At 42.8% G+C, this 25,701-nt stretch overlaps 1 protein-coding gene across 1 annotated transcript in view; it reads left to right on the top strand.

The window, feature by feature from the left end:
• GDF10 (growth differentiation factor 10) overlaps positions 1–25,701 on the top strand; it is a 57,777-nt gene that overhangs the window by 23,077 nt on the left and 8,999 nt on the right. The gene's annotated exons all lie outside the window — the stretch shown is intronic.

The raw sequence follows: 25,701 nt of genomic DNA, 5'->3' as shown, positions 1-25,701 counted from the left end.
ATCAGAGTAATTCTTCTCTATGTTATGCATGGCAAAGAGTCTCCTGGGCGGGCACAGGGGACCAATAGGAGGGAGGGCAGCTAAAGCAGATGTAGGAATTTAGAAGATTTATTTTTTGTGAGTATCACATGTGGTCTAGTGTGGCATCCAAAAACCTTGAGTTTGAATTTAGGTGTCCAGCTGGTAGTTGGCAAAAGATACTAATTTAAGTATGGTAGAAAGGCATGCCACTTCCAATGATTGCACAAACAAGGAGCCAATGGATTCTGCAATGGTGTGGATCCCAATGTGTGCCGCCGCACATTTTAAGGTTGCCCCCAGAAAAGTAATAGAGGTGAAATCTTCCAATGGGAACACTAGTTCTAGTGACCTGGGGATCCCCAAGGAATTTCCTCTCACTTCTTGTTTGGCTTTGAGACACAAAGTGAAGGGAAATCTCCACAATGGGACACAGATGGTGAAAAAAAAACTGACTGAGGTTATAACCCTTACTCTATCTAAAATGGGAAAAAAATGTTTTAACTATAGTTTCTCTTTAACCACTTAAGCCTCGGAAGATTTTACCCCCTTCCTGACCAGGGTTTTTTTTGCGATTTTTTACTGCGTGACTTTAACGGACAATTGCGCGGTCGTACAACGCTGTACCTAAACAAATTTCACGTCCTTTTTTTCCCACAAACAGAGCTTTCTTTTGGTGGTATTTGATCACCTGTGCGATTTTTTGATCATGCGCTATAAAAAAAAAAAGAGCGACAATTTTGCAAAAATAGCAATATTTTTCACATTTTTTTATATGAAATTCCCAAAAAAAAAATGTAAAAATCAAAATTTTTTAACATTTTCGGCCAATTTGTTTTATGCTACATATGTTTGGTAAAAAAAAATCGCAAAAAGCGTATTTTGATTGGTTTGCGCAAAAGTTATCGCGTTTACTAACAAAAGGAAAGATTTCTGTCATTTTTGTTGTTTTTTTTTAACGAGTAATGGCGGCGATCTGCAATTTTTTTTGCGGGACTGCGACATTGCGGCGGACAGATCGGACCCTTGACTGACATTTTTGACACTTTTGGGGGTTACCAGTGACATTACTGCAGTAATCAGTGCTATACATATGCACTGTTACTGTAAAAATGACACTGGCAGGGAAGGGGTTAACTGTATTGGAGAGGGAGGGGTTAAGTGTGTCCTAGGGGCGTGCTTCTAACTGTGGGGGGACATGGCTACTACTGTAAAAACAGAGATCAACGGTCCTACATAGTAGAACCGTATGATCACTATTTCCACACAGGGGAGAATGACAGGCGGCTTGTTTACATCAGCCGCCTGCCTTTCTCCCTCTGCACCGACGATCGCAGTGTGACCGGCGGACATCGGGTCCACCGGTCACACGCGCGGACTCCTCAATGAACGAGCCGGGGCGGGCGCGCGCCTCAGCTCGCCCGCTATTGGCTCACAAGCCGGTCACAGGCTAGTGACGTATATATTTATCACTCTGCCTGGCCGGGGCTGACTGCCGCAGTAAATATACTGTGCGCAGTCGGCAAGCGGTTAAGGCCCAACTCGGGACAAATAAAAGATTAACCCTTGAAGTGGGGCTGCATCATTAAAATTCCTGTGGCCGCTGCATAAGTACAGCCCTGTTGTTAGAATTATGGTGGATGGCCAGAAGGCAGTAAAACTATGGCTCAACTGCCTGTTTGTTTCCATACACACACCCCTCGGCCGCTAGTGTAAAAGAGCCCCAATACATTTCCCCAATGGTGGGAGCATGGGGTAAATACATATGGGTATATTAGGCTCAAGGCTGCATTCACACAGGAGTGTTGTATTTTTGTGCATTTTTTGTGTGTTTTGTCATGCGTTGTACTAGCGCTTTTGCACGTTTTTGTACAGCGTTTTCCAAGCATTTTGGAGCATTGGCGTTGTTGTATTAGCCAATAGAGGAAACTATTCTCTGGGACATCATTTGTTGTGTTATATGTTTCTGCTTTCAGCTGCTTAAAAAATGCACCAATCTGCCTGAATCAAGCTCCAAAAAAAGCTCCAAAACCTTTTTAAGCTTCAGGCATTTTGGAGTGGAGATGTGAACCACCACCATAGAGAAATCTTTTTCTCCCTGAGTGTTTTGGAGCTTCGAGCTACAAAACGCTCAGGTGTCATTTGCTACATGTCGGAGATGAATGTGTAAGATATCCGGTTTTTAAATGTCACAATGTAATCCACTGATTATAGAGGAGCTAAAAGGAACTAAATGTGCCTAATTCTAGCAACCTAACTAGGAGGGTGCTGTATCCACCCCCACCAAAATTAAGCCCTGTCCTCATGGTCCATAACAAAAAAAGCTCTTGCCTTCAACAACGGAGTATCCCATAATTACAAGGACAGGGAAACGGAAGTAACAAGGTAACAGAATATAAATGCGGCATCCAACATAGTAAAAATTCTTTTGATCAAGTGCAACATTTTTTGTACAACAAAATAGGAGACTGGTGCCAGGCCAAGTAGGTAGCCATTCAGCGTCAGAACTCTGCCAGCTTATAGCAATAATCTGACATACAAACATATATAAACATTTAAACAGCCTAGACTGTAGCTTAGACTGTAGTAACATGGAAAATGTTAAGAAGACCTGGATTTCCTATTTAGGAATAGGAAAACTGGATTTGAAGTGAATGCCAAAGAATGTGACTCGTTCCGGTGAACATGCAAACCGTGAATGTCACAGAAGTGTGAATGGAGCCTCCAGAACCCATTTGTATAGGTTCATTTTAATGCTATTAGGGGAAAAAGCAACACACTGACATATAATACTGTATTTTCTGGCGTATAAGACTACTTTTGAACCTCAAAGAAATTCCCCAAAAATGGGGGGTCGTCTTATACGCCGAGTATAATATCTCCAAGGTAACCTAAGTATAAGTATTACCGGTAGATGTAATCTTTCAAGACGCTGGCTGTGTGGAAATCCTGTACCGGTATACCGTATGTACCGTAGCTTCGGCTACATACAGTGTACCGCACTGAGCCAATCAGGGAGAGCGATGTATTCTATTATTGAATGCAAAGCCTGCTCGGATTGGCGGAGTAACATCAGCCCGCCTCTCTGACTCTGCCAATCCGAGCAGGCTTTGCATTCAATAAAAGAAAACATCGCTCACTGTGATTGGCTCAGCGCGGTATACTGTATGTAGCCGAAGCTACGGTACATACGGTGTACCGGTACAGGATTCCCGCACAGCCAGCGTCTTGAGATTACATCTACCGGTAATACTTATACTTATGGTACCTTGGAGATATTATGAGAGATTACATGTATTACAGAGATCTATGAGAAATCTGATGTTTTTCAATGGTGTTGCCTTGCTTCGGAAGGGGAGTAGTCTTATACGGCGAGTATAGCCCAAAACCTATGTTTTAACTTGAAAATTAGGGGGGTCGTCTTATACGCCCAGTCGTCTTATACGCCGGAAAATACGGTAGATATTTTTCTACATGCTAGCATAGGAGGCCCCATGCACATGGACATCTAGAGCAGTGTTTCTCAACTCCGGTCCTCAGGGCACACTAACAGGCCAGATTTTAAGTATTTCCTTGGGGAGATGCGGACTAGAATACTGCAATCACTGAGCAGCAAATTATATCACCTGTGATGTATTTCTGTTTTCTTGCAAACCTGGCCTGTTAGTGTGCCCTGAGGACCGGAGTTGAGAAAGACTGATCTAGAGGCTGCAAAATCCTCTAGAGGAAAATCCCCAACACTCTCAGGAAGCTGCAGGTCCCACACAGCCTTGCTTGCAAGTGAATGGCTGTGCATGGTCATACTAGTGTAAACACAAACGGCATCACTGTTTACCGGCATAGGTCCATATGCTGTATTAACCCAATTGTGATGCTTTCACATTTGGGGAAATACCCCATACTTGCACGCGCGAAGCTATCTATGCTTACATAAAAATAGTCGTGTGTAGCCATTCACTATCATAGGCTGCTGTTAATGCCACCTATGGCTCCCCTGGCGCGGGAAAGCGTCTAGGATTTTGTGCTAGAGGGTTTTGGAGCCTCTAGATGTCAGCGAGCATGAGGCCTAATAAACAGTGGGAAACCTATAAAATTCAAGGAAGGACTGGGATGGTTACAAGAGATGACAGTTATACTGACTGGAACTGAATGGTGTGAGATGTTGTCTCTGATGTCTGATTTAGCCACAGAGATCAGCTTTCCTCTTAGAGGATCTCTAGCCATGTACAGTATATGTAAAAACAACACGTAGCTAATCCATGGATTCTTTCAGAAGTTCAATTCAGCTAATATAATTACCCTAAAGTTGTATTTATAAAAACCTGCCCCGCATCAAAAGTTTAGATTAATTAGAGAATATCAGCTAGTGATGGACTTGCATCCTCAGTTCTCAGAAAGGCATAGAATGGAGATAAGCACCTTTGTGTTAAAGGGTGAGTTCACCTACCAAAAAACTGTCAACGCAGTTAAGTGGTGCTTGTAGATAAAACCAACTGGGCAGCTTTGACTAAAGTTGGATAATAAAGTTGGATAATACTCCTGCTATCAGTGTAGGCTATTTATGTTCTTCTAGAAGGCTGGCCATAAAACTCCCAAAGTTGGCTCCCAAAGGAACGTAAATAGCCTTCACCTATAGCAAGGGCATTCAACTTTGATTAAAGCTGCAGTCTGTTTTTAAGGGGCCCCTTACATGCACAGGCAGGTTTTAGTAAAGGTGAACTCACTCTTTAAGCTGACCATACTCCAGCAGAATTTCTGTTCAAACCTTCATATGGAAATTCTGAAAAATCATTCTCCAGAGCATCAGATCTTGCCATCATTGAGTCAACACTAATTTTGTTCAAAAGCTCTTAAAGTACTCACTAATGGAGCTAGGGAGGAGGTGGAATCCCTATGGGTAGAGCTTCAAGTGTAAGATACTAAGGGGAAAGTAATATTGGGCGTATGCTGTAGGCCCCCCAACCAGAGGGAGGAGGGGGAGGCTGACCTCCTATCATAGCTTGGAATGGTGGCAAGGATGGGAAATGTCATTATAATGGGGGATTTTAATAATCCCGATATAGACTGGGCAGAAGGAACCGCACATTCGTCTCAGGCTCACCATTTCCTAAATGTTTTGCAGGACAACTTCATGGGTCAGATGGTGAACGCACCAACGAGAAACAATCCGTTACTAGACCTACCAATTTATGAATAATACAGACCTGATTGCGGATGTAGAAAACCGGGGCAACTTAGGAAACAGTGACCATAGGTCAATTGGTTTCAGTATAAATCACAAAAATGGGAAACATAAGGGTAATACACAGACACTGAACTTCAAAAGAGCCAGTTTCCCTAAACTGCTCTCATGTTAGACGATATTAAATGGGATAGAATTCTGGGAACAAAGAACACTGGGGAAAAATGGGAGTGCTTTAAGAACATACTTAATAAAGGTATTGGCCAGTGCATTCCGACAGGTAGTACGTTTAAAAAAGCTAAAATAAACCCTGGGTGGCTAAACTCCAACGTAAAAATGCATATAAAAACAAAGAAAAGGCCTTCAAGAAATACAAAGCAGCATTCCAGCACTACAAAGAATGCAATAAGAAATGTAAGAGCGCAATCAAGGCTGCTAAGATAGAACACGAAAGGCACATAGCGGAAGAGAGTAAGAAGAGAAGAGAGTAAGAAAAACCCCAAGAAATTCTTTAAGTATATAAAATAGTAAAAAAGTAAGGCCGTAACATATTGGTCCCATAAAGGATGATGGAGGGAATCTGGCTTTAAAGAAGAGAGAGAAGGCAGAGGTTCTAAATAAATTCTTATCCTCAGTCTTCACAAAAGAATTGGGGGGATACATTAACCTAGACTATAATGTTAAAGTTATTAACACTTCACAGCAAGCACCCTCATGGTTAACAGAAGAGAGACTCAGAACTAGACTCAAAACTTAACATAAATAAGCCACCAGGACCAGATGGCTTACATCCGAGGGTCCTTAGGGAACTCAGCCAGGTGATAGCCAGACTATTGTTCCTGATTTTTAAGGACAATCCAATGACGGGAATGGAATCAGCTGATTGGAGAAAAGCCAACGTGGTACCAATATTTAGAAAGTGGCCGAGATATATCCCTGGAAACTACAGGCCGGTTAGCCTAACATCAATAGTCTGCAAGCTATTGGGGGGATGATAAGGGACTATATACAAGATTTTAGTAAAAAAACAAAACTGTATCATTGGTAGTAATCAGCATGGATTCATGAAGAATTGTTCTTGCCAGACCAATCTATTAACCTTCTATGAAGAAGTGAGCTGTCATCTAGATAACGGAGGGCCTGTAGTTGTAGTGTATCTGGACTTTGCAAAGTCATTTGATACAGTTCCCTACAAACGCTTACTGTACAAACTAAGGTACATAGGTATGGACTATAAAGTGAGTACCTGGATTGAAAACTGGCTTCAGGGGCGGGTCCAGAGGGTGGTGATATATGGGGAGTACTCAAATTGGTCGGTGTGGAAAGTGGGGTCCCCCCAAGGATCTTTCCTGGGACCAATCCTGTTTAATTCATACATAAAAGATCTGGAGGATAGGATGACCTGCACAATCTCCGTATTTGCTGACGATACTAAGCTATGCAGGGTGATATCTTCTTCACAGGACGTGGAAACCTTACAAGAAGACCTGAACAAAATAATGGGGTGGGCAACTGCATGGCAAATGAGGTTTAATGTTGAAAAATGTAAGGTAATGCACTTGGGTGCCAGAAATACGAAGGTAAGTTACGCGCTAGGGGGAGAACATGCTCAGCAATGGCATGCAATGCCAAGCTTCTGCAAGCAAAGCCAACAGAATATTGGCATGTATAAAAAAGGGGATTCACTCCAGAGAAAAAGCAATTATTCTCTTACTCTACAAGACTCTGGTCGGGCCACATCTGGAGTGTGCCATCCAGTTATGGGCACCAGCCCTCAGGAAGGATGTGCTGGAACTGGAAAGAGTCCAGAGAAGGGCAACAAAGATAATAATGGGAATGGAGGACATCAGCTATGAGGAAAGACTACAAGCATTGACCTTATTCTCTCTGGAGAAGAGACGCTTGAGAGGGGATATAATATCAATGTACAAATACTGTACTGGCAACCCTAGCATAGGGAACAAACTTTTCAGCGAAAGGGAATTTAAAAGGACACGTGGCCATTCACTAAAATTAGAAGAGAAGCGGTTTAACCTTAACCACTTGCCGACCGCCGCACGACTATCTACGTCGGCGGTCAGCCCCTCACAGGCAAACTAACGTAGGGCTACGTTGCTTGCTTGTGAGGGTCTAGGGAGCGAGCGCGCGCCGCCGGAGGCGCGCTCCCGCTCCCGCGTGGTCACGGACCCCCCCGCGCGTGTGACCAGCGGACCCGATGTCCGCCGGCCACTCGCCGATCGGCGGGGGAGAGGGAGAATGTCAGGCAGCTTGTGTAAACAAGCCACCTGTCATTCTCCTCGCTGTAAAGACACTGATCACATGGATCTACTATGTAGATCCGTTGATCAGTGTCCTTACAGCTCAAGCCACAGCCAATCACAGTAGAAAGCACGCCCCTAGGGACACACACAGCCCCTCCCTCCCAAATAAAGTTAACCCCTTCACTGCCAGTGTATTTTTACAGTAACAGTGCATATATATAGCACTGATTACTGTAGTAATGTCACTGGTAACCCCAAAAGTGTCAAAAATGTCAGTCAAGGGTCCGATCTGTCCGCCGCAATGTCGCAGTACCGCAAAAAAAAAAAATCGCAGATCGCCGCCATTACGCGTTAAAAAAAAAACAACAAAAATGACAAAAATCTTTCCCTTTGTTAGTAAACGCGATAACTTTTGCGCAAACCAATCAAAATACGCTTTTTGCGATTTTTTTTACCAAACATAGGTAGCATAAAACAAATTGGCTGAAAATGTTAAAAAATTTTGATTTTTACATTTTTTTGGGGGGGAATTTCATATAAAAAAATGTGAAAAATATTGCTATTTTTGCAAAATGGACGCTCTTTTTTTGTTTATAGCGCGTGATCAAAAAAATCGCACAGGTGATCAAATACCACCAAAAGAAAGCTCTGTTTGTGGGAAAAAAAGGACGCCAAATTCGGTTAGGTACAGCGTCGCACGACCGCGCAATTGTCCGTTAAAGTCACGCAGTGCCGAATCGCAAAATACCCCCTGGTCGGAATGGGGGTAAAATCTTCCGGGGCTTAAGTGGTTAAACTGCGTAAGGGGTTCTTTACCGTCAGAGCAGTAAGGATGTGGAGTTCTCTTCCACAAGCAGTGGTATCAGCAGGAAGCATTGATAGTTTCAAAAAACTATTACCCTTAACGACCACAACATACAGGGGTATACAATGTACTGTTAACTGCTCATACACACACACACATCATAGGATGAACTGGATTGGATGGTGTTTTTTTCAAACTCCCTAACTATGTACTATGTACGAATGTCTTTTGTTCGTATATTGAGTTGAACCCAATAACAACTGTAAAAGCAAACAAATGTCCTGAAAATTATTTTCAAAAGAATTTCCAAAACATTCAAGGCTTTCACTCTTAATTGAACTCCCAACCCATCAAATGTCTGGTGTCATAACTGATCACATGTGCAACACCATGGCAACTGCAGATCAAGCAGAGGCCAAGATGGCAGCTTCCTTGGCTGAAAAGGATAGGAGGGTTTAGTTCCACTTTAAAACTTATTTCCATGTTTCCTGTCACTTTAAATAGATCATATGGGCCATTTTGGCCCGAATTAACTATTTAAAGCTGCTGGAAACATGGTATGCAGCTTTATTTTAATATTCAGTCTGTGCACTTTGAGTCTGAGGATCTGTCACTGACCCTACCTGCAGCCTGGCTAAGTTCTCCTAGTGGGCTGCATGTGGCTCATGGGTCGTAGTTTACTGACCCGCATTGGTCTGCTATCGGAGCATCTGTAAAATAATACTTGGAAGCTTTTCTGGATGTAGAACAGCACCACCTTGTGGCTATTTTCTGGAAAATTTTCTGGTGTTTGGAATGGAAGCTTTACACTTGCTAAAACAAATTCTGCAAATTATATAACTGCCACATATGCCTTTTTGTAACTTCTTAATACTAAAATTACTTTTGCATTTTAACTTCCTACTACGCTTTTTGAAAATTAAAAAAAAAGATTTTGCTACAAGCAAGAAAGCAAATTTGTTAGTTGCCAGGAAGCAGCATTTGGATTTTTTCTGGCAGCGTTACACATATCAAATGGAAAAGTAATTTTTTATATCATTAAAATACCAATTTGCATGCATAGCATAGCATTGGTATATATTGTTCATTTTATTTTCTCATTTCTAAAGTATACAGTGCCTTGAAAAAGTATTCACACCCCTTGAAATTTTCCACATTGTATCATGTTACAACCAAAAACTTCGTTTATTGGGATTTTATGTGATAGACCAACACAAAGTGGCACATAATTGTGAAGTGAAAGGAAAATGATAAATGGTTTTCCAATTTTTTTACAAATAAATATGTGAAAAGTGTGGGGTGCATTTGTATTCACCCCCCCAGAGTCAATACTTTGTAGAACCACCTTTCGCTGCAATTACAGCTGCAAGTCTTTTTGGGGATTTCTCTTCCAGCTTCGCACATCTAGAGAGTAAAATTTTTGCCCATTCTTCTTTGCAAAATAGCTCAAGCTCTGTCAGATTGGATGGAGAGCATCTGTGAAAAGCAAATTTCAAGTCTTGCCACAGATTGTCAATTGGATTTAGGTCTGGACTTTGACTGGGCCATTCTAACACATGAAAATGCTTTGATCTAAACCATTCCATTGTAGCTCTGGCTGTATGTTTAGGGTTGTTGCCCTGCTGGAAGGTGAACCTCTGCCCCAGTCTCAAGTCTTTTGCAGACACTAACAGGTTTTCTTCTAAGTTTGCCCTGTATTTGGCTCCATCCATCTTCCTATCAACACTGACCAGCTCCCGGTCCCTGCTGAAGAAAAGCATCCCCACAACATGATGCTGGCACCACCATGTTTCACGGTGGGGATGGTGTGCTCAGGGTGATGTGCAGTGTTATCTCATCTGTTGTCTCATCTGACCACAGCACCTTCTTCCACATGTTTGCTGTGTCCCCCACCTTTTTCTTTAAAGGCCAGATTTGTGAAGAGCACGACTAATAGTTGTCCTGTGGACAGATTCTTGCACCTGAACTGTGGACCTCTGCAGCTCCTCCAGAGTTATCATGGGCCTCTTGGCTTCTTCGATTAATGCTCTCATTGCCCGGTCTGTCAGTTTAGGTGGACGGCCATGTTTTGGTTGGTTTGCAGTTGTGCCATACTCTTTCTATTTTTGGATGAAGGATTGAACAATGCTCCGTGAGATGTTCAAAGCTTGGGATATATTTTTTTTTACTTTCAATTTTTTCTTTATTGAGTTAAGCAATGTTATATCTTTACAAAGAGTATAGTACAGGTTATACAATAACATTGATATTGGAGTAAGCAGTGTAGAGAGCAATATTCCGGTAAGACAGGCAAATATGATTTTGTATTATATTAACCACCATATCATATCAGGGTTGCCCCATGGCGTAGCACACCATAGAACTGTATATACATATCAGAACAATTCTATCTGACTTTGCTGAGAGTGTGGCGTGCTATTTTGGGGAGTATTGGTGTATTATTGAAATTATGGGGCGTTAAGTGTACATCTTAGGTCTCTTATGCAGGAGGTCCCCTAAGTCAGGAATTTCGGTACAGTAAGATGGGCTTTTGCATGTATATATTCCATATGCATGTGTTGATTAAGTATGGCTATGAGTAGCCGTGGAGTGGGGGCCTGATTGTTTTTCCAATTGCGAGCAATAGCAAGCCGTGCGGCTATGAGGATGTGGGTGATTATGGTGTGGTACTGTGCTTACCAATCCTTTAGCCCCACTCCCAGCAAAGCCAGTTGTGGGGTAATTACAGTGTTTGATTCAGAGATGGAGGTAACTAGTGCATTTACATCTTTCCAGAATGAGGACAGAACTGGGCAGAACCACCATATGTAAGCCAAAGATCCCGGGAGATTACATTTTTTCCAGCATAGGTTGGACAGCGCAGGATATAATCGGGCCAAATTCTCTGGAGTATAATACCAAAAATGTAAAATTTTTAGGCTTGATTCCCAATGTGAAAGGCATCTGTAGAATTTTAGGAGATTGTTGCTTTATGCCAATCCTGAAATTCCGCTGTGATGGGAAGGTTGCGTTCCCATTGTTCCATGTTTGAGAGTTTTTTATGAATAAGGTTTGGAGTTAGTAAGTGTCTTGTAAATGTTGGAGATCCCTTTAGAAGAACGGGATGGATGTTCGAAGATTTGGAGGAGATATTGTGGAAGGGTAGAGATCGACCATTAAGAGGATTTCAGGGCATGTCTAATGCGTACATTTTTACATAGTTACATAGTTAGTCAGGTTGAAAAAAGACACAAGTCTATCTGTCTCAACCCATACATTTGTAGAAATCCCTGCGACTGATGTTGGCTTTGCTTTGTAGCATGTAGAAAGAGCAGAGATTCCCATCCTCAAATATATTTCCCATGGTTTTTAGGCCTGCTTCATCCCATGAGTTAATACCCAGGTCGCTGCATAGTAGATTGAGAGCTTCTAAAGGAAGCGATGCAAGGATAGATTTAGGTATCCCATAGGACGTGTCCCTCACTGAAGTCCAGACTTTTTTGGCCGCGTTAATTGTGCCAAGATATGATTTTGGCGGCTTATGTTGAAGCCAGAGGGCTGATAGAAGATGCTTGGGGGAGTAGCCAATCGCAGCTTCTACAATTTTTAGCCATAGGTGTTGTTTAGAGGGGACCCACCATCTTTTAAGTTGATCTAGCACGATTGCTTTGTAGTATTGTTTGACCTCTGGAGCGCCTAGACACGTCACCTTCCTAGGGGCGTGTGGTATTGAGCGATGGACTCTTGGGTGTTTCCCATCCCAAATGAATGAGTTGAGTATTCATTGGAAGCTAGAAAGTTGGTCTTGCAGGAATGTGGAGGCAATGGAAAGAAATAGGTAAATGATATGGGGCATGAGGAACATTTTGACCAAAGAAATTCTGCCAGCCCAAGATGCTTTTATGGAACGCAGGTGCTGGAATATATCCTGTAATTTTTTAGACACCCTATCCAAATTAATTCTAACCAAGTTTGCAGAGGGAGTTAATGGATACCCAAGTATGTTAGAGAGGAAGCTGGGGCCCAAGTGAAGCAAGACAAATCAGTTTTTTGTTGTTTCAGGTGGGCAGTTAAGCTGACTCCTAGCATGGAGGATTTTAAGAAATTACCTTTATAGAGAAAGATTTGCCCAAATTGGGTGAGAAGGTCCGTGAGGGCCGGCAGGGATTGGGCAGGATTGGTAAGGGCGATTATCACATTGTCCGCATACAAGCCTGTCTATTGGGAGGTGTGAGCAGTTTGGATACCATCTATAAGGGGGTGTGACCTAATTGCTTCCACTAGTGGTTCCATCACTAATGCAAAAATTAGTGGCGAGAGCGGGCACCCCTGTCTGGTGCCATTAGTGAAGTTAAAAGGTGAGGAAATAATGCCACCTGATAGGACTGTAGCTGAGGGGGAAGAATATAAGCTCAAATAGCTGTAGCAAAGGTACCTTGTAAGCCAAAATTTTGCAGAACTGCTGAGGTAGAGCCAATGTACTCTATCGAACGTCTTCTCTGCGTCTAGAGACAGAAACAGAGAAGGCGTTCGGTGATGTTCCACCCATTGTATAAGAATATTAAATCTCCTGGTGCCACCCGAAGCTTGTCTTTGGGGAACAAATCCTACCTGGTCAGGGTGGACCAAGTGTTGAATGTGTAAGGTGAGGCGGGTAGCGAGTATTTTAGCGTAGGTTTTGATGTCAGTATTAAGTAATCATATGGGCATGTAGTTGGCTGTGTCTGTGTGCGATTTGCCTGCTTTAAGATTACCCCTTCGAGGGATTATTTGGGGATATGGCTTGACCGAGCTAATTGGGAATATGCTTTACAGAGATGGGGGCTGAGGAGTGCGGAGAAGGTTTTGTAGTACTCGTTACTGAAGCCATCTGGCCCAGGTGCTTTATGAAGTGGGAGGTCCCGGATCACATTTGTAATCTAATTTTTAGAGAAGGGTTAGTTTAAGGCTCACAGCCTCCACTCATTGAGTGGTTGTAAGGGAGGGCAGGCGTAATGGTTCTAGAAAACTGTTTATCTGGGCTAAATCAGAAGAGAGTTCAGTGCTAGATATGTTAAGGTTGTATAGCTTGGAATAGAACTCCCTAAAACATTCTGCAATGTCCTTAGGGTTGCATACTCTATGGCCCTGGGTATTGTACATAAAGGGGATTCTGGCCAAAGCTGCTTTGCGTTTGACTTGCCTTGCTAAATGTGCTCTGGGTTTGTTACCCTGCATATACCAGGTGTGCTGGAGTTTTTTCATGTGGTGGTCAAACATAGAGTGTAGGTAGGTGCGGAGTTCCTCTCTTAGTTTACCTAAGGAGCTTGTGCACGCTTCCTTTGGCTTTTGTTTGTTAGATTGTTCTAGTTGTCTAATTTGTTCTAGGAAAGAATTTATACGCTCCGATCTTTTCCGCTTCTCCTGGGCACCCAGCTTATTAAGAAGACCCCTTACATAGGCTTTGTGTGCATTCCAGAGGAGTGAATCATCAGTGCCTGAGCCAGAGTTAAGGGAGAAGTATGTCTTTATTTCCTGTTTGACCCGTTCCTGGTAATCTGGGTTGGAAAGAATGGCTGTGTTCATACGCCAAAGTGAGCTGCGGTTGCTTCTTGGGCCATAATCAAGTGTGATCCGTCCAAGTGATAAATCCTATGGTCGCCTGTGGAGGGTAACCTTACGTACCAGGAAAAGGTCAATCCTGGAATAGGACTTTTGGGCTGCTGAGAAAAATGTGTAGTCCCTCTCTGAGCCATGCAAGCATCACCAGGGGTCATAAAAGTCCTCAGAGTGAATCAAGGAAGACAAAGCAGTGGAGCGTTTCCTAAGAGGGCTAGCGGAATCCAAAGATATGTCGGGAATGTCGTTAAAGTCCCCACACAGAATGATTTGTTCTTTTGGGAAGGGTTGAAGTTTAGACATAATTGATTTGAAGAATTGCCTGGGTTTTGTATTAGGGGCATAGACATTGGCTATTACTAAGGGGGCGTTATTAAAGGTGGCCAAAAGGATTAGGTATCTGTCCATTGGGTCAATTTCTGTGTGATGTAGTTGGAATGCTACCGAGGAGCGGACAGAAATCATGACGCCTTTGGTATTATTAGGTGCATTTGCGAAGAATTGACGTGGGAACAGTTTGTGGTGGCATGTGGGGGCTTTAGTGTTTGCAAAATGTGTTTCTTGGATGCATAGTATGTCCGTTTTCTGGGAAATTGCTTCCCTCCAGAGCCTGGAGTGTTTAAAGGAGCTATTCAGGCCCTTTTCATTAATGGTGGTCAAATTAAGCTTCATATTAATCAAATGTAGTTGACACTTTAAGGCTCAGAGAGAGTCTGTAGAGGATTGCACTGTCTAATACCTGGGAGTAAAGAAGAGAGAAATGTACAACAATACTTTTCCGTACAGGGTCACAGATATAAGTTACAGAAAAAACAAACCATAAGTGAAACCGTGAATCTATAATGCAATGAACAGCTTTAAAGCAACAATTTGTGTGCTTAGCACACTTCTTAACTGGAGGTGGAGGTTATGAAGTGGTTGGCTTGGCTTCTAAGGAGTTAAAGTGGGAACTATATTTCTGAGATGAAGAGCCCGTCAGACACTTTCAGAGATCAGATTTAGGTGGAAGAGGAGCTCTGATTTCTTCGATCTTTTGTCACTCCTGGTGGCGCCGATTTACTTGGAGCATTATCACGGGCTAGATTCGGAGGAGGAGTGAAGACGAGACCCCAATTGTGGAGCTGTTTATAGCCCTCTTTCGGGGAGGTGATGGTCACCTGTTGGTCATGATGTGTAACTATCAACTTGGCTGGGAAGCCCCATTTGTATACCAATTTGTTACCTTGGAGGACCTTAGTTACAGGCGCAAATTCCTTCCTCCTCTGGGCAGTAGCTCCAGATAGATCTTGGAATAGTAATACTCCTGTGTAAGGGGGAGGCAGAGTGTGAGTATTCTTTGCAGCCCTCAGAAGCTGTTCTTTGATGTGGTAATAGTGGACCCGCGCTAGGACGTCTCTAGGGACTGTGTCCGGGAGATGCCCTGGTTTTGGGAGCCTGTGTGCACGATCAATGAGTAGTTCCCTGGGTGAGAGGTCAGGCATCAACTTAAGAAAGAGCTATTTCAAGTAAGGAATGAGCTCCTGTGGTTTGACCACTTCATGGATCCCTCTAAATTTGATGTTATTGCGGCGGGGCCTGTCTTCTAGGTCCACCACCTTTAGCTGTAATTACAGATCATTTCAGCCTACACTTCTTGGGTAGCTACCACTTCACTGTGGACTGCTATCTTATCAGACAATTGGTGTTCCACATATTTAGAGTTATCCTCCAGAGTATCTATTCTGGTGGCTAAGTGGTAATTGAGGCCCTGAGTTCTCTTTAAAGCCCAGTCTGAAGAGATAACAGCATAGATTTGAGTGTAGCTTCAGTAGCTGGGGCATCAGTAGCAGGGAAAGCAGAGGAAGAGTCAGCACAGCTGTCGTCCTGCTCATTAGGTTGCTCAGGCAGGGAAGCCCAATACTGCTTCTTTGCTGATGTAAATTTAAAGGAAGAGGAATCTGGCGAGGCGGCAGCCCTCATACCTCTGTCAGATGGGGATGTGGAGGTGTCCTTAGAGAATTCCTCCATGTCCGAGACAGGATCTGAGGAGGAGGCCTGTGAGGAAGGCAGCTGTGGAGGGGAACGGCTGTGCTCCTCGGCACCATCTTAGGATGCAGCATGCGGCAGCTTCATAAAGAGATCCATGAACCGTCTGGGACCCGGTGTCTGAGAACTCCTGTGGGTCATGTCGTGCTGGTGACCGGTGAACTTCCCCTCTCTGTGGGGGTGAGAATCGGTTGGCTGTATTGCTGTGAGCCGCTAAAATCTCCCTGGGAAGTGAAGCAGTGCAGGGTTTTGCAGCCATACTGCTCGGCAGCCAGGACACGCCCCAAGGATATTATTTTATAACCTAACCCTGCTTTAAACTTATCCACAACTTTACCCCTGACCTGTCTGGTGTGTTCCTTGCATGTCATGATGTAGTTTGTTCACTAAGGTTCTCTAACAAACCTCTGAGGGCTTCACTGAACAGCTGTATTTATACTGAGATTAAATTACACACAGGTGAACTCTTTTTAATAATGAGGTGACTTCTGAAGGAAATTGGTTCTACTAGATTTTAGTTAGGGGTATCAGGGTAAAGGGGGCTGAATACAAATGCACGCCACACTTTTAAGATATTTATTTGTGAAATATTTAAAAAACCATTTATCTTTTTTCTTCCACTTCACAATTACGTTCCAATTTGTCTTGGTCTATCACATAAAACCCCAATAAAATAAATTTACGTTCTTGGTTGTAACATGATAAAATGTGGAAAATGTCAAGGGGGTATGAATACTTTTTTAAGACACTGTAGTTTTCCTTATCTTACTATATAAAGTACAAGTGTCTCTGCGTCCAGTCCCTGTGTCCGTGGGATTGCGCTACTGCGCATGTGCCCCACGGACAGCCGTTGGGACTTGGAGCGCAGAGACTTCGGGCGGCCGGGCGAAAATGTTGAAGCGGCGGGTGTGCGCGGGCACGCGGCGGGTGAGCGCTCGCACGCGAGAGCCGCTTTGTTCTAGCGCCCGTTAATTTAATGGGCTTAATGTCTAGTTCTGTTATAATTCTTGTAATACTAGAGGAAAGGCGGTTTAACCTTAAAATACGTAAGGGGTTCTTCACTGTAATAGCAGTAAGGATGTGGAATTCTCTTCCGTCGTATCAGCAGGGAGCATCGATAGTTTTAAAAAACTATTAGATGGGCACCTTAAAGACCACAACATACAGGGGTATACAATGTACGGTTAACAGCAAACACACACACACATCATAGGTTGAACTGGATGGACTGATGTCTTTTTTCAGCCTCACAAACTATGTAATATATATTGTATATAAAACGTAATTCAGAATACAATGTTGAGACGGATGTAGATTTGACCATTAAAACAAATGCCATGTAGATACAGATTTCAGGCGACTGTCCCTAGGTCACGAATGACACGCCGTCAGGCTTTTGCTACATTTTAACACATAACAGACGTTTTGTGCGTTGGTGTCATTCTTTGGCACAAGATGTGCTTTGTTCTTGTAAGTAGACTCGTGTATGTCTCAGGGGGCTTCTTCTGTATTTATAGAAGACATTTATACACAAGACTCACACTGCTTGAGGGACTTGTATTCTTGATGGAATTTAAAAAGGAGATTTTTTTTTTAACTGGCAGCTTTCAAAAACTGTTGAAGGATAAAAATACTTTTTTAAAGACTGGCTAACAATTGCTTCCCTGGAAATAAAATAGGATAGTAGTGCAGACCTATGATTGTGCCTTCACCAGGTTTCTTCTTCAGCTGCCCAACTGCTACTAGGCATTGTTCACAGACTGCTACTGTGCATTTCTCCCACTGCAACAATATAAATTAATGTAATACTTGACTCAAGTGGGTCAATAATAAGTCCTCATTCACAAGTCCTAAGCGACCACGGTGTGGCAAGTTTACCTGCAGCTGGGATACCAGGTTATTGCATGTATGCGCACATCCAGTGGTTACCTGCGATTAGGAACAGATGTCCTCCTATGGACGCACTTATTCTACTTCTAGATGTGTGAATGAGGTCTGAGACTTTAATGGGACAAAAGTGACCAGCGCTATGGAGTTTGTGGACAATATATGTAAAATGGGTTTATGTAGAGGTGTAAGCTGCCAACAACCAAACTCCTAGGGGTTAAAGGTGAAATAAAATACAAGAAGGTTGATAAAGGCGCTACCTATCAATAATAAAGTGCTAGAAAGAATTCTTTCTAGCACTTTATTATTGAGAGGTCTGAGACTTCTCCTTTTAAAAACCAGTTTCATGGGAATTCTGTATTGTTATATTTGATGAGAATTGGAAGATCAGTAAACGTTAAGGACTCTGTCCAGATAGCTGGCCATATAACATGCCCTCTGTGAAATTACGGAACCTCAATAACCTTCTGTGAAGAAACAAAAACAGTCCATGGAGTCTATGTGTCTCTAACAGTCATAAACATGACAAAAGAAATTTAGGGCTACCCTCCTCGTCTCATTGTTTTGCAGCTGTCAGTGCTTGAGATGGATAGGGATCCAGGAATAGTTCAGCTACCACTGAGTCCCTTTGTTCTTAACCACTTTACCACCGGAGGATTTTGCTGTCTTACGTCTGGGCCACTTTTTTGCGATTTGGCACTGTTCAACTTTAACTGACAATTGCGCGGTCGTGCAACACCGTACCTAAACGAAATGTACGTCCTTTTTTTCCCACAAACAGAGCTTTCTTTTGGTGGTATTTGATCACCTGTGCGACTTTTACTTTTTGCGCTATAAACAAAACAGAGTAAACAGAGTAAATTTTGAAAAAATAACAATATTTTTCACATTTTTTTTATATGAAATTCCCCCCCAAAAAATGTAAAAATCAAAATTTTTTTACATTTTTGGCCAATTTGTTTTCTGCTACCCATGTTTGGTAAAAAAAATCACAATAAGCGTATTTTCATTGGTTTGCGCAAAAGTTATTGCGTTTACTAACTAAGGGAAAGATTTCTGTCATTTTTGGTGGTTTTTTTTTTAACGAGTAATGGCGGCGATCTGCGATTTTTTTTGCGGGACTGCGACATTGCGGCAGCCAGATCGGACCCTTGACTGACATTTTTGACACTTTTGGGGGTACCAGTGACATTACTGTAGTAATCAGTGCTATATATATGCACTGTTACTGTACAAATGACACTGGCAGGGAAGGGGTTAATTTTATTGGAGAGGGAGGGGTTAATGTATGCCTGGTGCTTACTAACGTGTGTGGGGTGACTGAGTGACACAGGGACAGATCGCATGTTCAGCTATGCTGAACCCTGCAATCTGACCCTGCCTGTCACTTAGGAGATCCGCCCGCTTGTGTTTACACAAGCGGGCGGATCTCCACACTCGATTCCCCGACGATCGGGGAAGAGCAGCGGCGATCGCCGCTGCTCCTCCCCTGGCCCGACTCCCGCTGTGACTGAATACAGCGGGAGCGAGCCTCCGGCGGCGTGCGCGCGCCGCCAAGAAAGGGAAGTGTCTGGCGATGTAGGTCTACGTCGCCAGACGATAACGAACCACTTTGCCGCAGTAGAGCTCTAGTGAGCAGACGGCAAGTGGTTAAAGACAACTATATACACCGCTCAAAAAAATTAAAGGAACACTTTGAAAACCCATCCGATCTTAATGGGGAAAAATATCGTGCTAGATATCTATACTGATATGGACTGGGTAATGTGTTAGGAAGGAAAGGATGCCACATGGTTTGATGGAAATGAAAATGATCAATTACAGGGGGCTGAATTCAAAGGCACCCTGAAAATTGGTGAAAAAATTATGCAGTAGTCCATTTTGCTGAAATTTCATTGCAGCAACTTAAAATGGTACTCGGTAGTTTGTATGGGCCAAACATGCTTGTATGCATGCCTGACAAGGTTGGGGCATGCTCCTAATGAGATGACGGATGGTGTCCTGGGGTATTTCCTCCCAGATCTGGACCAGGGCATCACTGAGCTCCTGAACAGACTGAGGTGCAACCTGGTGGCATCGGATTGAACAAAGCACATGTCCCAGAGGTGTTCTGTTGGATTTAGGTCAGGAGAGCGAGGGGGCCATTCATTGGTATCAATTTCTTCATCCTCCAGGAATGGCTGCATACTATCGCCACATGAGGCCGGGCATTGTCATGCACCAGGAGGAACCCAGGACCCAATGCACCAGCGTAGGGTCTGACAATGGGTCCAAGTTTTTCATCCCGATACCTAATGGCAGTCAGGGTGCCATTGTCTAGCCTGTAGAGGTCTGTGTGTCCTTCCATGGATATGCCTCCCCAGACCATCACTGACTAACTACCAAACCAGTCATGCTGAACGATGTTACAGGCAGCATAACATTCTCCACGGCTTTTTCAGAACCTTTTCACGTGTCACGTGTGTTTAGGGTAAACCTCCTCTCATCTGTGAAAAGCACAAGGCACCAGTGGCAGACCTGCTAATTCTGGTGTTCAATGGCAAATGCCAAACGAGCTGCACGGTACCGGGCAGTGAGCACAGGGCCTACTAAAGGACGTCGGGCTCTCAGGCCACCCTAATGAAGTCTGTTTCTGATTGTTTGGTCAGAGACATTTACACCAGTGGCCTGCTAGAGGTCACTTTGTAGGACTCCTGGAATCTCCTCCATGCTCTTGAAATTGTGCTGGGAGACACAGCAAACCTTCTGGTGATGGCACTTATTGATGTGCCATCCTGGAGCAGTTGGACTGCCTGTGAAACCTCTACAGCACATGTGTCAAACGAATGCAGTCCACCAGGCTATTTTATGTGGCCATATATATATATATATATATATATATATATATATATATATATATATATATATAGTATATGAAACAGACTAGAAAAATGGGCATTGAGATTTTTTTGGTGCTTTACATCAGACACTGAATTATATTAAAAGTTCATTATTTATTTCAACATCATTAATATCATGTATTTAACACCAATAAAAATTATATTTGAACTTAGGGTTTATTTTGTATTGGTTTTGTATCGGTCTTGCTTTGTACAGTTATACTTTGGTGGCAAATGACATGTTTCGCCCATTGGGCTTCTTCAGGGGATACTTTTCCTGCATAATGTTCTATTAAATAAACATACAGTGTAAATATAATATATACAGAAAGAAAAACACAGACATAAACTTAACTACAGTACAAATGCCATTCTCTTCAATGATGCCATATTCACATGCTCACCCCATTTAGATTATTATGCTACTTGAACAAATTGACTAGATAGTCCATCCAACCAAATAGGGTAGAAGATGACGGCATATATAGGGAGACCCTGCTAAATAAGTAAAAGATAGATAATAATAAAGTCCATTTAAACTAGTCCCTTATGCATCTCAGATACACAACTAAGACAGCACTTTGGGAATTGAGGTCACAACTTACTAAGTGTATTGCAATTAAATGCCACAGGGGCGAGCAATCCTCACAGGTGGTATGGACTTGGTATGCTGTAGGCCACGTATGTTAAACACAAGGCCCGTGGGCCAAATCTAGCTCGTCAGGCCATTTCATGTGGCTCTCGTTTCTCTCCTGCAGCTGCAGCTTGCTTGTTTCCACCCTCACCTTGTCTTCGCAGTCGGGAGCAGAGAGGAGGACAGAACTTCTCCACCAGATCCTGCACTTCTCCATGTATTGGAGACTGCTTAGAGAGAAGCCGTGGCAGAGCCATGTTCTATCTGAGCAGTCTCAAAGTTTCTTGTGGATGATACCAGCACCTTCCTATTAGACTTGCCCTATCTGGAACAGGAGTGTGAGTGGGATCTGTGCTGGTCTGCATCTGCCCTTCAGATCTTAAAAGAGATGTATGGATTTTTTTTGTTTCTTTTGAGAATCATACTTACCTAGGTGGATGCAGCATCGGTCCAATGTTGCATCTATCCCCCGCCGGCTCTAACACTGAGAACCGATCGATCAAACACCACAGATTGCTCAGTTCTCAGGGTTTCCTGAGCAGAGAGCTGGTGACTGTCACTCAGCAGATCCCGGCTCTGCCCCTTGTGCTTACTGGAGCGCTGGGATGTGGAGGGGGCAGAAATAGCCGGCTCAGGCTCTCTGAGAGGCTGAGCCGGGTGCCGCTCCAGGCATGTGGGCTAATCCCGACTTCATTGTCACGGGCTTCAGCCCGCTGTCTGCTGAAAACAGGGCACAAGAGTGCAGAATGTACTGCACTCATGTGATCAGCAATAGTAAAGCCAATGCTCGTTTGGCTGTACTTTTTTAGGTCATAAGTTATTACTACGGCCCCTTAAGGGCCACCATAATGTTGATGTGCTCCCCTCTCCCCCCCCTCCAATAAAATGGAGTTAGACACTCCTGCTGTAGGCTAATTACCTAGTATTCCTTGCAAAGCAAGTCCTGCAATATAATCAACACATGCCTTAATCCCTAATACTTCATAAACTAGACAAGGCAGTCTGCCTTCCCCTTGTCACAGGGTAAAATGTTAATTCTAGAGAGAGAACTATATTAACAATAAAACTATTGGGAATTATTAGTTTCCTAGGCTTGTCACCATATCCTGTTGGGAATTGTATGTAGATCCATGTGGCTCCTGCAGCATAATGGCCGGCGGTGCTGGCTTTATATATTAACCACGCGGCCGGCGGGTGACGTCATCAGCCAAGTGCAGACGCATAAATCATAGTGCGCATGCGCGAGATATAATTTCAGCCGTCCTCATATATCCTAAGGGTCCTAGTGTTAGACCAGTCTATAACCTAGGGACAGGTGCGATCTAGCGGTGGGGGAATCAAATTACAATCTCGTTCACATTACTCAGAGACTATGCTTCAAAAAAAACAGCCAGAATGTGTAACACAATATTCTGCAACCAAAAGACAGAGGGCAAAAAACAAAATGAAGAAGGGGCTCCCGGGGAGGTTGCATAGACACCATTATAGACAGAATCAGCCACAGCCCATGCTGATTGGGATGACTAGGAGAAACGAAATCCTCATTGTAAGCGCCCTGGGCATCCATACGGTCATTTTAATCACCCTTGTGATTTAATCAGACTTGATTTTAAAGGGGTCATTGTATGAAAAAATTACATCAAGACTTTACAATGTACAACAAAATACATTTCAATTATCTTGTATAAAGAAGGAAAAAAGTGACATTAAATGAATGTTTTAACCCTTACAAATTATCCTATAATTAGTATTTCACACCTGACTAGTAAGTCTTTTTATTGTTTTATTTGACCTACTGATTACAAGATTTATCTTTTTCCATTATACTATCTTCTATGTTATAACTCTTTGTATCTGTGGGGCAAATTACTGCAAGGGAGGTGATGGGACCATTAAAGGAAGGGCTTGAAACTCAAGGTCTTATTTAGGCGAGGAAATACTTTGTCCCTGAGGGAATGAATCCAGCGAGTTTCCAATTGTAGTAGTGTTTGATCCATCCCATCTCCAGGAACGCGGGGGGGGGGGGGTGTTCTAATGCCATCAATTTGATCATTTTGAGGTCTAAATTATGGTAAAGCCCTACACGGCGGCTTATTGGTGTTTCCGTTAACTTGTTTTTTAATTGGAGATACATGGTCTTTAATTCTTTTGAAAAATGGTTGTTTCGTTTTGCCGATGTAGAAAAAAATGCAAAGGCATTTCATTAAATAGACTGTACCCGGTGTTTGACATGTGATTCTATGGTTATTTGGTTATTAGGGAGGATGACTTCATAAACTATTTAGTATGTGTGGGCAGTAAATACATGTTCTGCAAGCAAAAGTGCCTGTTGCAAAGGGTATGTTGGATTTTGAACAGAAAAACATGTATGAGTGGCCAATATTTGTTAATAATACTCGTGATAATTTTAACTGACTGTGGTTCAGTTTTATTTCTGGGCTTGAAGATCAATGAGTTATGGTTTTGTATATTACCTCTATGGTATGCTTTTTCAAACTACTATGGCCATAGCCTCTGTAGCAGAGCGTCACAGAGAGAGCCAGGAAAAGTCCAGTTCGGGGTTTATATATCTCCCAGGCATCTCTCGTATACCTTTAGGGATCTCTGATCCATGATCCAGTTCAGGTCTTGGTCCTCTTCCCCAGGCCAATTTAAACTCACCTGAGACAGACAGCCAGGGCTCTCTCAGCCTGGGAAAACAGACACTGTTTGTCTATGAGAGCTGAAGGTTAGTAAAACTACCAGTTTGTGTTTTTGGAAACTGACAAGCTGTAGGCTTGCTCAGTCTGTGTTAGTGAGGGACTGCATTGTGTGTAGTAAGCGCCGGGACACGGCTAGGCTTTTGTTTATTAATATTATTCCTGCTTGTTTTCCTTAAAGCACTGTACAGCACCTGTATATAAACTTGTATATAGCACCAATAAACACTGCACTGTTTGTCACTACCACACTGGATTTGGTATCTGTGCCTGAAAGACTGCTTATCCCAGGGAGCTTTGCACCTGCTACCTGTTCCCCAGCCTACACCTCTTTGGCGTAGACGTGTATAGAGATTGTTCTTCACTTCAGTGTGAAAATCCTCAGTTTCTCCTGATTCGGAGATGCTAACTGTAGGGGATACTATTTACTAATAGTTTAGGATGAGAACTGGAGGCGTGCAAGATAGTGTTTCCTGCAGACGGCTTCCTATATAGGGAGGATCCCAGGGAGCCTTCCCGGTTTACAAAAATCTTGAAAAGTGATCGCAGTTTGACCACATGACATAGTGAATTTTAAGTCATAGGTATTTTGACCCAGAATGTCCATAAATTATAGCAGTTCCTCACGAGTATGTAAAGGTTTAACCTCGCGCTTATGGTAAGTAATGTGCATATATAAATTATTAATTAAATACTTAAATTAATTTAAATAAATGTGCAATCAGTAGCTGCTTGCTGCAAATTAAAGTGCTAGTGCCTTTAAAGTGATTAGAACAAAGTGTCGCAGCGCTGCTCTCAATAATACGCTAAATTGTGCAACTAATATCAATGTGCAACCTGTTGCAATAATAAGCTGAAATAGTGCAAAGTAAGCCGAAATTGTGCAAAATATACCAATGTGCAAATATTGCAATAAAAACAACAGCCTGTTCAGTGAATGCATAAATTAAATTAAATAAATAAAATTGTCCATAAAGTCATATATCAAAATCAATAAAGTGTCCATCCAGTGCAGAAAAAGGTGCTTCTGTGCTTCACTTAAATAAACACGTGGGGTGCTCCCCCTGTGGTTTTCTACTTACCACAAACCGTTTGGTATACTGGCATTACATGTAAATCCTGTAGTGTAGTCACAGCTTCTTTCGGCACCAGCCTAGGATATACACTTTGATGAGAGAGATCCTTGGAGGTGGTTCTTCTTAAATTCCAAGTTCCCTCGTGAGGAATAATAAAAAGCCATCCATGGTGAAGTATGTATAAATAAAATGATTTATTACTGAAGAAACTTACTTATAAACTAAAAAAATATCGAGGCAGATAGAGCACGGCTCGGTGGTACGCTACTCCCGCAGCGTGCGCTTCACCGGCCGGAAATGACGTCAGGGTACGCTCAGCCAATCGCTAGACGCGTTTCGCCATCCAATCAGGGCGTCTTCCGTCAGGTGATTGGCTAAGCCATTCAAGCTGCTTTATTTTCTTTGTTTGAAACCGATTGAGAATTTCCCTTGGCTTTGTGTTTTGGGATCATTGTTTTGCTGAAATTCCCACCCTTTTTTCATCTTCATCATCCTGGTAGATGGCAGCAGATTTTTATCAAGAATGTCTTGGAGCATTTTTCCATTCATCTTTCCTTCAATAATATGAAGTTTGCCAGTACTGTATGCTGAAAAACAGCCCCACACCATGATGTTTCCACCTTCAAACTTCACTGTTGGTATGGTGTTTTTAGGGTGA

This window comes from Pelophylax lessonae (genome assembly GCF_965119305.1).
Source record: "Pelophylax lessonae genome assembly, chromosome: 9".
Lineage (NCBI taxonomy): Eukaryota > Metazoa > Chordata > Amphibia > Anura > Ranidae > Pelophylax > Pelophylax lessonae.
The sequence above is the reverse complement of the archived record's forward strand: the minus strand, read 5'-3'. Positions and strand labels throughout refer to the sequence as shown.